The sequence below is a fragment of the Gekko japonicus genome, unplaced genomic scaffold (assembly GCF_001447785.1).
Source record: "Gekko japonicus isolate JY-2015 unplaced genomic scaffold, Gekko_japonicus_V1.1 scaffold192, whole genome shotgun sequence".
Taxonomy (NCBI): Eukaryota; Metazoa; Chordata; class Lepidosauria; order Squamata; family Gekkonidae; genus Gekko; species Gekko japonicus.
The window spans coordinates 1,593,284-1,604,446 of record NW_015165835.1 but is presented as its reverse complement, the minus strand read 5'-3'; positions in this window follow the sequence as shown (position 1 = coordinate 1,604,446).

Sequence of the window (11,163 nt, the reverse complement as noted above, 5' to 3'; positions counted from 1 at the left end):
GAAGGAAGGAAGGAAGAGAAAGAGAGAAAAAAGAAACAAAGAAACCAAATAGATGAGGAAGGAGGGGGAGGGAGGACGGAAGGAAGGAAGAGAGAAATAGAAAGGTGGAAAGAATGAAAAAGGTAGAAAGAAAGGTGAGAGAAACAGAAAGAGAGAAACAGAAACAAAGAAGGCAATAGATGGGGGGAGGGAGTGGGAGGAAGGAAGGAAGGGACAAAGAGAAGGAGAAAGAAAGGTGAAAAAACAGGTCGCAAGAAAGCAAACAGCTAGGGGAGGGAGGGAGAAAGGGGGAAAGAGAGAGAGGTGGAAAGAAAGCAAATAAATGGGAAGGTAGGGAGGAAGGAAGGGGGAGGTGAAAAGAAGCAACTTTAAATGTGTTCTCCACCACGGCCCCCCCACGTCAGCCGGCTTGGTTTAGAGAAGAGATTTAAAGAGACAAATGCCTTCTCCAAGCCAGCCAGCTGGTGGGGGGGCGGCATTGAGAACGCAATTAAAGTTAAAGTTGCTATCTTTCTCTGCTCCCTCCCCACACACACCTTAAGCCTATGCAGAGAGGGGAACACCGATCGGGGAGGCATGCCTCCCCTTTGCTTCCCTAGCTGCCCTCCTGGGAGCTGCACTGCATGCGGCTCCTGAGCTACAGTTTGGCCACCCCTGCTTCTAGCCAATGGAACACGTCTTATTTTCATTGATACCTTAGCTGTTTATATAAAGAAGTTGCTCATTTCTTGCAGCTGAGACAGAAAGGTTCTGAAATAGTATTTTAAGTCCCCTCCAGAATGCTGGCAAACATGCAGAATGTAAAATGAAGTTGTGCAGCCCTCTGGATTATTAGGTGAAAACAGCATCGTTTAAAAGCATTTTTCTATTTGATTCTATTCCCTGAAGTAAGAGTGGAAAAGAGCCAGATTTCTACCTAGGCAGGCCAATAGGTACCACTGTATATATTTCAAAAGTACATTCTAGCAGCTGGCATGGGCACAAAAATTAAAATTAGTAAGGGAAAACCAAAGGCGTTAGAGTATACACTTCTATGGTGTGTATAAATGCAAGATACATGAGCGATGTTGTCACATAGTGCACAGGTGTACTATTCTTCACTAGCCACTTAAAAATGAAAGGATGAGAGAGGGAAGGAATTTTGACTTTGTGTATTTGAAAGGGTTAAAATGCCAGTTAAGACTAAACAATAAAGAGGAAGAAAATGGGATTCAGACACCACATGCAAACTGCATAATTTCCCCCCTAAGGAGTTACTCCATCAGCTCAACATGCATTTGAAGGTGCACTGTTTCATTTGTTACTTGCTTTGGCACTAGGGTTTCCAGCTCCATCCTGGGAAATAAAGTCTAGCACTATCATCATCAATCATCATCATCATCATCATCATCATCATCATCATCATCATCATATTTTAATATGGTATTTTAATATTGTATTTATATTAATTGCTGATGTGTTTTGTATGTAGTGTTGGAATTTTATCTGCTTGTAAGCCGCCCTGAGCCGGCCTAGGCCAAGAGAGCGGGATAAAATTGTTTAAAATAAATAAATAAAGCCTGTGGAGGAGCGAATTTGGGTAGAGATTTTACCTGACTTTAGGTAAAATCCTAGAATCCGTGTTTGCCCTCTGAAACTGCCATCTCCTTCACAGGAACTGATCTCTATAATCTGGAGATCAGTTGTAATTCTGGGAGTACTTCAAGCACCACCTGGATATTGGCAACCCTATTTGGAACAGTGCATGTGAATACAAGAAGATGTTTGAAAGATCTTATCATAGCTCAAATCAAGCATCTCTTTTTAGTAGCAAGTCCAAGAACATGAGAAGAAAAGTACAACAGAGCATGTGCAGAGATGCTTCCTCATTTCTGAACAATTGCCATTCCCTGCCTTTCTATACACTTGGGATTCCGGAGCAGCTTGTCTCCAAGGGTGTAATTACATGACATGCCCAGCACATGTGGGGTCATGAGTGCATGATCAGACTGGCAGTCAGACATACATCAGGGAAACTCACCTCAATCAATCAATCAATCAATCAATCAATAGACCTTTAATGGCATATACAACATTAAAATCAGAGACAGTAAATAACACAATCAGCTAAAAGTCTGAGATAATTATAAAATCATAAAACGGAGTTTCCCACGTTTTTCACTCTTATCACATCAACTAAAAAATTGGCCACGGCCACAGTAATCTCTACTGTTGTATCATTCAATAGAATTTGACATTTTATTTTATTAGGAAGGGGATGTTTACCCTGCAACCAAGTATTTAACCATTTTTCCCTGGCAGATGCATGCAACGAACAGTCTAACATTATGTGATCAATTGAATCAAGAGAGGTAGAGCCGCAGTCACATCTCCATTCGTGTTTAGGAATATTTTGAAACCTACCATACAGTATTTTTGATGGAAAGGCATTTACTCGTGCAAGGAAAAAAGCTCTTTGATGGCTAGGGCTATCAAGATTATACAAATACTGTGGAATACATCCCACAACATTCTTAAGATTTAATGTAGCTGAAGAGCAGACAGGGGGATGAAAGGGCTGCAGTTTTTGAAATCCTCTGAAACTGCCATTTCCTTCACAGGAACTGATCTCTATCGTCTGGAGATAAGTTGTAATTCTGGGAGTACTTCAAGCACCACCTGGATATTGGCAACCCTATTTGGAACAGTGCATATGAATACAAGAAGATGTTTGAAAGATCTTATACCTCAGCTCAAGCATCTCTTTTTAGTAGCAAGTCCAAGAACATGAGAAGAAAGTACAACAGAACATGTGCAGAGACGCTTCCTCATTTCTGAACAATTGCAGTTCCCTGCCTTTCTATACACTTAGGATTCAGGAGCAGCTTGTCTCCAAGGGTGTAATTATATGTCATGCCCAGCACATGTGGGGTCATGAGTGCATGATCAGACTGGCAGTCAGACATACATCAGGTAAACTCACCTTAAAAAGCACTTCTTCACTTGCAAGGGGGAATAAGGAGCTTCTATGTCTCTCTCACCTTGCTTTTGCTAGTAGAAAGCATGGTGTGGGGCTTTTTGCCCTTTCCCCTGGTTGCATATGGATATTAAATATGGGCAGGGCTATTTTTGGGCAGGAATTCTGTATGAAGTTTTCTTAAAAGGAATAAAAGACGCTGATCAATTCCTAGGTTAGACAGCTTATCCCAGGGTTTACCTCTTATAACCTCTTATAACGGAGTCAAACTCACTTTTTAGATCGATAAAGGCAACATAAAATTTCTTGGAACCTACTTTCATATATTTCTCAGCTAAGGCTGATAAGATTAAGCAGTGGTCCAAGGTTGATTTATTTTTAGAAAATCCAATTTGTTCCGGGCCAATAATATTATTTTCCTTTACCCAACTACGCAATCGCTGCTCAAGATGTTTAGCATATAGTTTGCTCCTTACAGAAAGAAGGCTAATATGCTAATGAGTTCCTGCTGTTGAGTGTGGCCTATTATGCTAATGAGTTCCTGCTGGGCTTTTTCTACAAAAAGAGCCCTGAATATGGGCTATTAAAAATGTGAGTCAAATATGGGAAGGGTTTGATCATGAAGAGTCTCTCATACAAGATCCCTGTCCCATTATGGTTTTAAAAAGATGGATGCTTTGAAGGAGCAGTTTCTTGACTGAAAAATTGTTACAGGGCAAGTGGGCCAGAGCTCACAAAGACTGATCTATTTTCCCCCATGTGCCCTTCTTTTTTGCATCTGCCAACATGAGGGGAGTCAAATGGGTTGCGTTATTTATGGATCATTCCAGATCATCATCATCATCATTAATATTATTGCACAACATTCCACTGTTCAGTTTCCAAAGCATCTTATGAAAAGTTATTAGAAATGATGAATAGAATGCAAGAGGTGAAGGAAATTGTATTATTGTAACACTACATAAATATCATTTTCCCTCCCAAATTTAACATTTAAAACATTTGATTTCCTTTAACATTGTTAAACATGTCATTTTATTAGGTATAGCTGATCTGATGAATTTAAGGTCATTTCAGGAGAATTAAATTCTGGACCCACCAGACTTTAAAAATGGGAAGGGGGGAGGGAAAGAACCACAGAAAGCAAAGCAGAATGTAAAGGTGAAAAAATATATAGAAAAAACACTGAGCTGACTTTCCCTTTAAGTTTGAACAGAATGTGACAGGACAAGAGCCACCCAAGAACTTTCAATTTTATGTCTTGATGGAAAATAGTTTTAATACAGATGGCAGCTTACAATACAATATCCCAGAGACATATTTGGCACAGTTGCTGCATTTTATGGCTAATAAATCCAGCTTTCATGAGGAAATTCTTATAAGTTGTATTTACCAGCTTTTCCAGAAAAAAAATATAGAATTCATTAATTATGTACACTTTTACCATCTGCTGAACTAGGTAATTTCTGGCCAGAATCTGGCAATTCATCTGCAGGCAAAGTTTTAAAATGAGCCACTTCACCCATAAAATTGCTGCCCTATATAAGGAGAGATGGCTATCTAAACAAACAGCTTATTACTGTCAAGCCATGATTTGTTGTTTCATTATTGTACTTTAACTATGACACTGGGACTTGAGAGGTCGGCTGTTTTGCTGGTGAATGGCTGCTTGGTTCAGGGCTATACAAGACCACCATAAAATGCATTGTGAGCAGAAACAATGTTTGTGGAAGTCAAAGGTTTTGCTTGACTTTTTGCAAATATCTGAACTGCAGTATAGCCCAGCAGGTCATTTTTGGACACAAGTAATTTCCAAAGTTAATGATGGGTGGCCTTAATCAGAAGCTAAAACAGCATAGACGGAGTAGAGTGGACACTTACTGGTAGTGAAATGATGGACTTTCAAACTAGGGATGTGCACCAGGAAAAAAAAAATCAGTATTTTTTTAAATCTGGATTTCAGGGAGGGTATAATTTATCAGTATTCTGGATTATTTAGGTATCTAATATTCAATATTCTGGATTTGGTTTCTTTCTGGAATTCCAAAATTATTCAGGTCCATTGTTCCCTATGGGGAATCTTTCCCAGGGCTAGAGTGGCTGTTTTTCAAGCAAATGACATTAAAACATCACTAAAGACCTCCTAAATTTCAAGTAAACTAAGGGGTCCAATTACATGGGCTCCAAACAAGGGGCTCTCAGCTAACTTACATTGTTTCATGTGGAGGAAAAAATTCTGTGCTTTTTCCAGGTCAAAGAATAGCCAAGCAGAGAAGAACAAGGAACCACTGGCTGAAAGCCTCCCAATACAAACAGAATAAGCCCAACAGAATAAACATCAAATCAGAACTACAGGGCAATGTAGCAAACCTAACACATCCAGTGTCAAACCAGAGAAATCACACCAAACCAACTAAAGCAAGGGAGGGAACATTATTTCTAGCTCAACAGAACCAATATCTTTTTTTAAATTTCTTTCTTAAAAACAAAACAAAACCAGAAAAAAAGAACAGGATGGGGGAAAACTCAAAATCAAGAAAGAAAGAAAGAAGAAGGAAGGAAAGAAGGAAGGAACATATCTAAGAAAAAAAGAACATAAAAAGACCCAGCTGAATCAGACCGGTGGTCCATCTAGACCAGCATCCTCTGTCACACAGTGGCCTATCAGTTCCCCTGGAGGGCCAACAACAGGGCACAGGGGCTGAGACCTTCCAGTGTTGCCTCCTGGCTCCTGGCTCTGAATGTGGAAGTTCCCCTCAATCGTCATGACTAGTAGCCACTGATAGACCTATCCTCCATGAATCTATCTAATCCCCTTTTAAAGCTGTTTATTCCTGTGACCATCACTACATCCTATGACAGCGAATTCTAGATTCTAATCACTCTCTGTGCAAAGAAGTATTTCCTTTTGTTCATCCTGAATCTACTGCCCATCAGCTTTAGTGGATGCCCTCAAGTCCTAGTATTTTGGGAGAGGGAGAAAATGTCTCTTTGTCAACTCTCTCCACCCCATGCATAATTTTTATAAACCTCTATCCCCCCCTTTCTTGTCTTTTTTTCTAAACTGAAAACTCCCAGACAGTGACCAGAACTGTACACAGTATTCCAAATGAGGCCACACCATAGATCTATACAGGGGCATGTTATCGGCCATTTTATTTTCAGTCCCTTTCTTAATAATCCCTAACATAGAGTTTGCCTTTTTCACTGCTGCAGTGCACTGCATTGACACTTTCTTTGAGCTATCCACTATGACCCCAAGATCTTTTCCCCTCTCAGTCTCTGCAAGTTCAAACCCCAGTAGCCTACACTTGAAATTGAGATTATTTGTCACAAAGTGCACTATATTACACTTACCAACCCTGAACTTCATTTGTTATATTGTCACCCACTCACCCAGTCTGTAGAGATCCTCTTGGGGCTCTTCACAGTCAGCCTTGGTTTTGACCATCCTGAATAATTTGGTGTCATCTGCAAAATTGGCCACTACTCACTCCTAGTTCCAGACCATTTATGAATAAAGTAAATAGTACTGGCCCCAATAGTGATCTTTGTGGGACTCCACTGCTTTTCCCTCCATTGTGAGAATCGTCCATTGATTCCTGCTCTTTGCTTCCTGTCATTTAACCTCACCAAAGACTTCGGAGTAAACTTAGCAGTCATGGGACAAGAAAACCTGTCCTCTTATCCCATGATTCCTAAGTTTACTCAGGAGCCTTTGGTGAGGTACCTCAACAGAAGCCTTTTGAAAGTCCAAGTATATAATGTCTACCAGGTCACCATTGTCTACATGCTTGTTCACTTTCTCAAAGAACTCCAAAAGGTTGGTGAGGCAAGGCTTTCCTTTGCAGAAGCCATGCTGATTTTCCCTCAGCAGGCTTTGTTCCTCTTGTACCTAATAATTCTATCTTTGATTACAATTTTTACTAATTTGCCTTGGACAGACATTGGGCTGACTGGCCTGTAATTTCCTGGTTCCCCTGGATCACTTATTTAAAATTTATGTAACATTTGCTACTCTCCAGAATTCTGGTACAATGGTTAAATTTAGTGATAGATTATACAGACAGGTTAGTAGATCAACTATCTCACATTTGAGCTCCCTAAGAACTCTTGGGTGTATGACATCAGGACCCGGAGACTTCATTGGTTTTTAATTTCCCCAATAGGTCTAGAACTTCATCTCTGGTCACCTCAATTTGGTTCAGTTCTGAAGAAGTGAACAGTGACACATGAAAGCTCATACCTTGCCACAAATTTTGTTAGTCTTTAAGGTGCTACTGGACTTTTGCTCTTTTCTACTGCTACAGACAGACTAACATGGCTACTCATCTTGATCTAATCCCAAGGAAGAGATACTGAATAGAGAAAGTTAAAGACCTTTTAAAAATGATTGTACTTACTGCTTTTCAAAAGGGGCCAAGATGGAAAGATATGCTGAATTGAGTGTTTGTTTTTGTAGAAGAGGAGATTTTATACCCCATTTTTCTCTACCATAAGGAGTCTCAAAGTGGCTTACAACCTCCTTCCCTTCCTCTCCGCACAACAGGCACCTTGTGAGGTAGGTGGGGCTGAGAGAGTTCTGAGATAACTGTGATTGGCCAAAGGTCACACAGCAGCCTTTATGTGGAGGAGTGGGGAATCAAACTTGGCTCTTTAACGTCTGCCACTCCTAACCACTACACCACGCTGGCTCTTTAATTGTAAATTAAAACAGAATACTCTGTATTATACACTGTGTCCTGGAATGTTTTTCTTTACACGTCAGACAGTATGATAAAAATATAAAAAATTAAAATATTACCAAGCATCTGTCAAATTCAAGACAATAAGAAGACCAGCTTAAAAACAGAGCTACCTCCCACATGGACAGTTCTGCCCCCTCTCTGCAGTGGGAGTAAATACCATTCGGTTGCTCCCACTACAAAAACACAGCTGAGGCCCTTGCCTTGTAAGGAGACTGCCCTTTGCATCTCTGCGTGAGTCACTGCTCTGGGCTCACCTCCTTCCAATTAGGAGATGTGCACCGAATAATGAGTCATGCAAAAAAATAAAAATAACACCCCTCCCAATGCTGGAAGCAAGTGCATTTGGAGACAGGTGGTTTTGAGTGTTTCACACTTCAAAGGTAAACCTTTCACATGGAGGAGTGAAGGGTACCTCTGTCTTTAACTGGAGGCGTGAGAATACACCTGGAGAATACACTTGAACTAGAAGAATACACTTTAACTGTATTTAAGAATACACTTTAACTGGAGGCGTAAGAATACACACATGAACATATGGAGCATAAGGTTAATGAAGAGAGGGGGTCCCGGAGGCTTGGGGCTCTTTAGCTTGGAGAAACGACAGCTGAGGGGTGACATGATTGAGGTTTATAAGATTATGCATGGGATAGAGCAGGTAGAGAAAGAAGTACTTTTCTCCCTTTCTCACAATACAAGAACTCGTGGGCACTCCATGAAATTGCTGAGCAGTCAGGTTAGAACAGATAAAAGGAAGTATTTCTTCACCGAAAGAGTGATGAACACATGGAATTCACTGCCACAGGAGGTGGCAGCAGCTACAAGCATGGACAGCTTCAAGAGGGAATTAGATAAGCTTATGGAGCAGAAGTCCATCAGTGGCTATTAGCTATAAGGTATAGATAGGAACTCTCAGTCTGGGGCAAGTGATGCTCTGTATTCTTGGTGCTTGGGGGGGCAACAGTGGGAGGGCTGGTGTTTTTGGCCACTGTGTGACAGAGTGTTGGACTGCATGGGTCATTGGCCTGATCCAACATTGGCTTCTCTTATGTTCTTATGTTGGCAGGAGCTGGGGCCAGAGACCAGAGCTCACTCTGTCACACGGCACTAGAGTCTCGAACTGCCGCGCTACAGACCTTCTGTTCTGCAACACAGTGTCCTAACCTCGCAGCCTCCATTCTTCTGCTTACAGAGACTCAAAATTCTTTACAAAGATACTTTACATCTTGGCTTAGCAAAGTAAAGAGAGGTATGAATCAAATCATTCCTGGCTTGAATCTTGCCTCTGCCATGAATTACGTGGCCTTAAATAAACCAAAATGTACATTTTTACTTCACCAATCTTTGACATATTTTTAGCTATTTCAGCTTCTCCAGGGTATAGTTGAAGTGTCACTGGTTTGATTAGAAGCCAAAGTGGGGCAACACAAAATAACATGTGTCCAGTATAAAACAATCCATTGTCTACTGCCAAGTTCTATGTTACAATCACATACGCCCCAGTCTGACAGGAACTTTTTCCTGAAGGCTTTGCAACAGGCAATTTTAGGATTACAGTTTTCACCTACTATAGTAAAGAAAGAGATGAATAAATCCAGACTGGTACCCAGAGCGAGCCAGCTACAAGAGTTAGACAGACCCAGAACATCACTGGTTGTTACCTACGGCTTAAATTTTAAACAAGTCCAACAAATCATCAAAGTTTTGCAACAATCTGGCTGTGATCCATGTCTCCCACAGGCCTTGAGTATCAGACTTACAGACCTATAGATATCCTCTCAACTTAAAATGGGTTCTCACCCACAGCTTTGGATAACCCAGCTTAGACACAAACTCAGACGCCAATTTTGTCCCCACAAATATAAATATGAAGACGTGAGCGGTGACTCACGAAAGCCCATACCTTGCCACGTATTTTGCTAGTCTTTAAGGTGCTCCTGGACTCTTGCTCTTTTCTACTTGCCCCCCTAGGTGTGTGTCTGTGTTAAGTGCCATCAGGTCACTTCCGACTTATGGCAATCCTATGAATTATTGACCTGCATTCTCAGGTATTATCACAGAACTTAATAATATCAGCCATACTATCTTGGGCTCATCTACTTGTTCATCCTATAATAAATGTGTGGACAGTGCCCTCCCAGCCTCTGCTTTGGACAAAATAGACAGTACCTATGCAAAAGAATAAATGGACATAAATCTGACATTAAATATCACCATGTTCAGAATTCAATGGGAAACATTTAAACCTCCCAGGATGTCCTGTGACTGATTTAAATATTATTGTTCTCCTTCAAAAGAAATTCAGAGGCATGATCCAATGTGAGACTGCTAAATTAGAATTTATACACACATTTATGACAATGCCCCCCTCCAGGCTTGGATTCCTAACTCACCATAGGTGAGCTCATACTCCACCCCTGTAGCTGTTAATTTGTCCCACTATGTCATTTCTTATTCTATTAGCTTTGATGTTCCTTCTCCTCTGCTGCTGCTGTTCGAAAGTGCCTCACACCTATTCTAGTTTCAAGCAGATAGCTGTATTGGTCTGCAATAGAAGAGCAAGATTTGAGTTCAGTAGCATGTCAAAGGCCAAAAAAGATTATACATTTTCAAGGGTACAAGCTTTCAGGAGTGAAAGTTTCCTTTGTCTTGTATCCTGTAACTGACAAAAGGAAGTTTTAACTTTTGAAATATTATATTCTGGAAACCATGTTGGTCTTTAAGGTACTCCTAGATTCAAGTCTTGCACACCGATGTTAGTTGAACTGATTTCTTTTGATTTTTTGTTTTATTCTATCTTTTTTGTAACATCTCCCTCACACCTTCTTCTGAGTGTCTAATCCAGCCTGGGGAATGCACATTGCTATGCATCTAAGGAAATGAGGTCTGACTCATGAAAGTTCATGCTGAAATTGTGTTTCTGCTTACTGGACTTGTTACTCCAAAGATAGCCCTGGGTTTCTGGGACCTGCACACCCTCTTCATGACAGTCCAGACTTTACAATGCCTGAGACACTGCAAGAAACTCCATGTGTGATATTGAAGCTGAGACAGTAAGATCAGGCTATAGGCAGGTGAAAAGCTGACTCAAAGGAAGTAGCAGGGGCATCACCCAAATCCTGGCCTTTGTTAACATTAATCGTACCTGCCACTTAAGCAATCTTCTTTTTTTAAAATAGATTTTATTGATTTTCAAAAAAGAAAGAAATTGACAAACATGACAATATACAAGACACACTAACACAAAATTAACAAAAAGAGTGTACTCATTATATCTAATTTTGTTTTACATAGATAATATCTTTCTTATATGCACCTAAGCAAGATTAATAGTCTATATGCCAGAAAGTAGTTTGACAAATATGATACACAAGACGGGGACCCGCGATACTCGTGGGGGGGGGGGGGGCTCCGTCTCCTCCACCCCCCCCGCTCGCCCCCCCCCGGAAGGCGGGGGCGGCG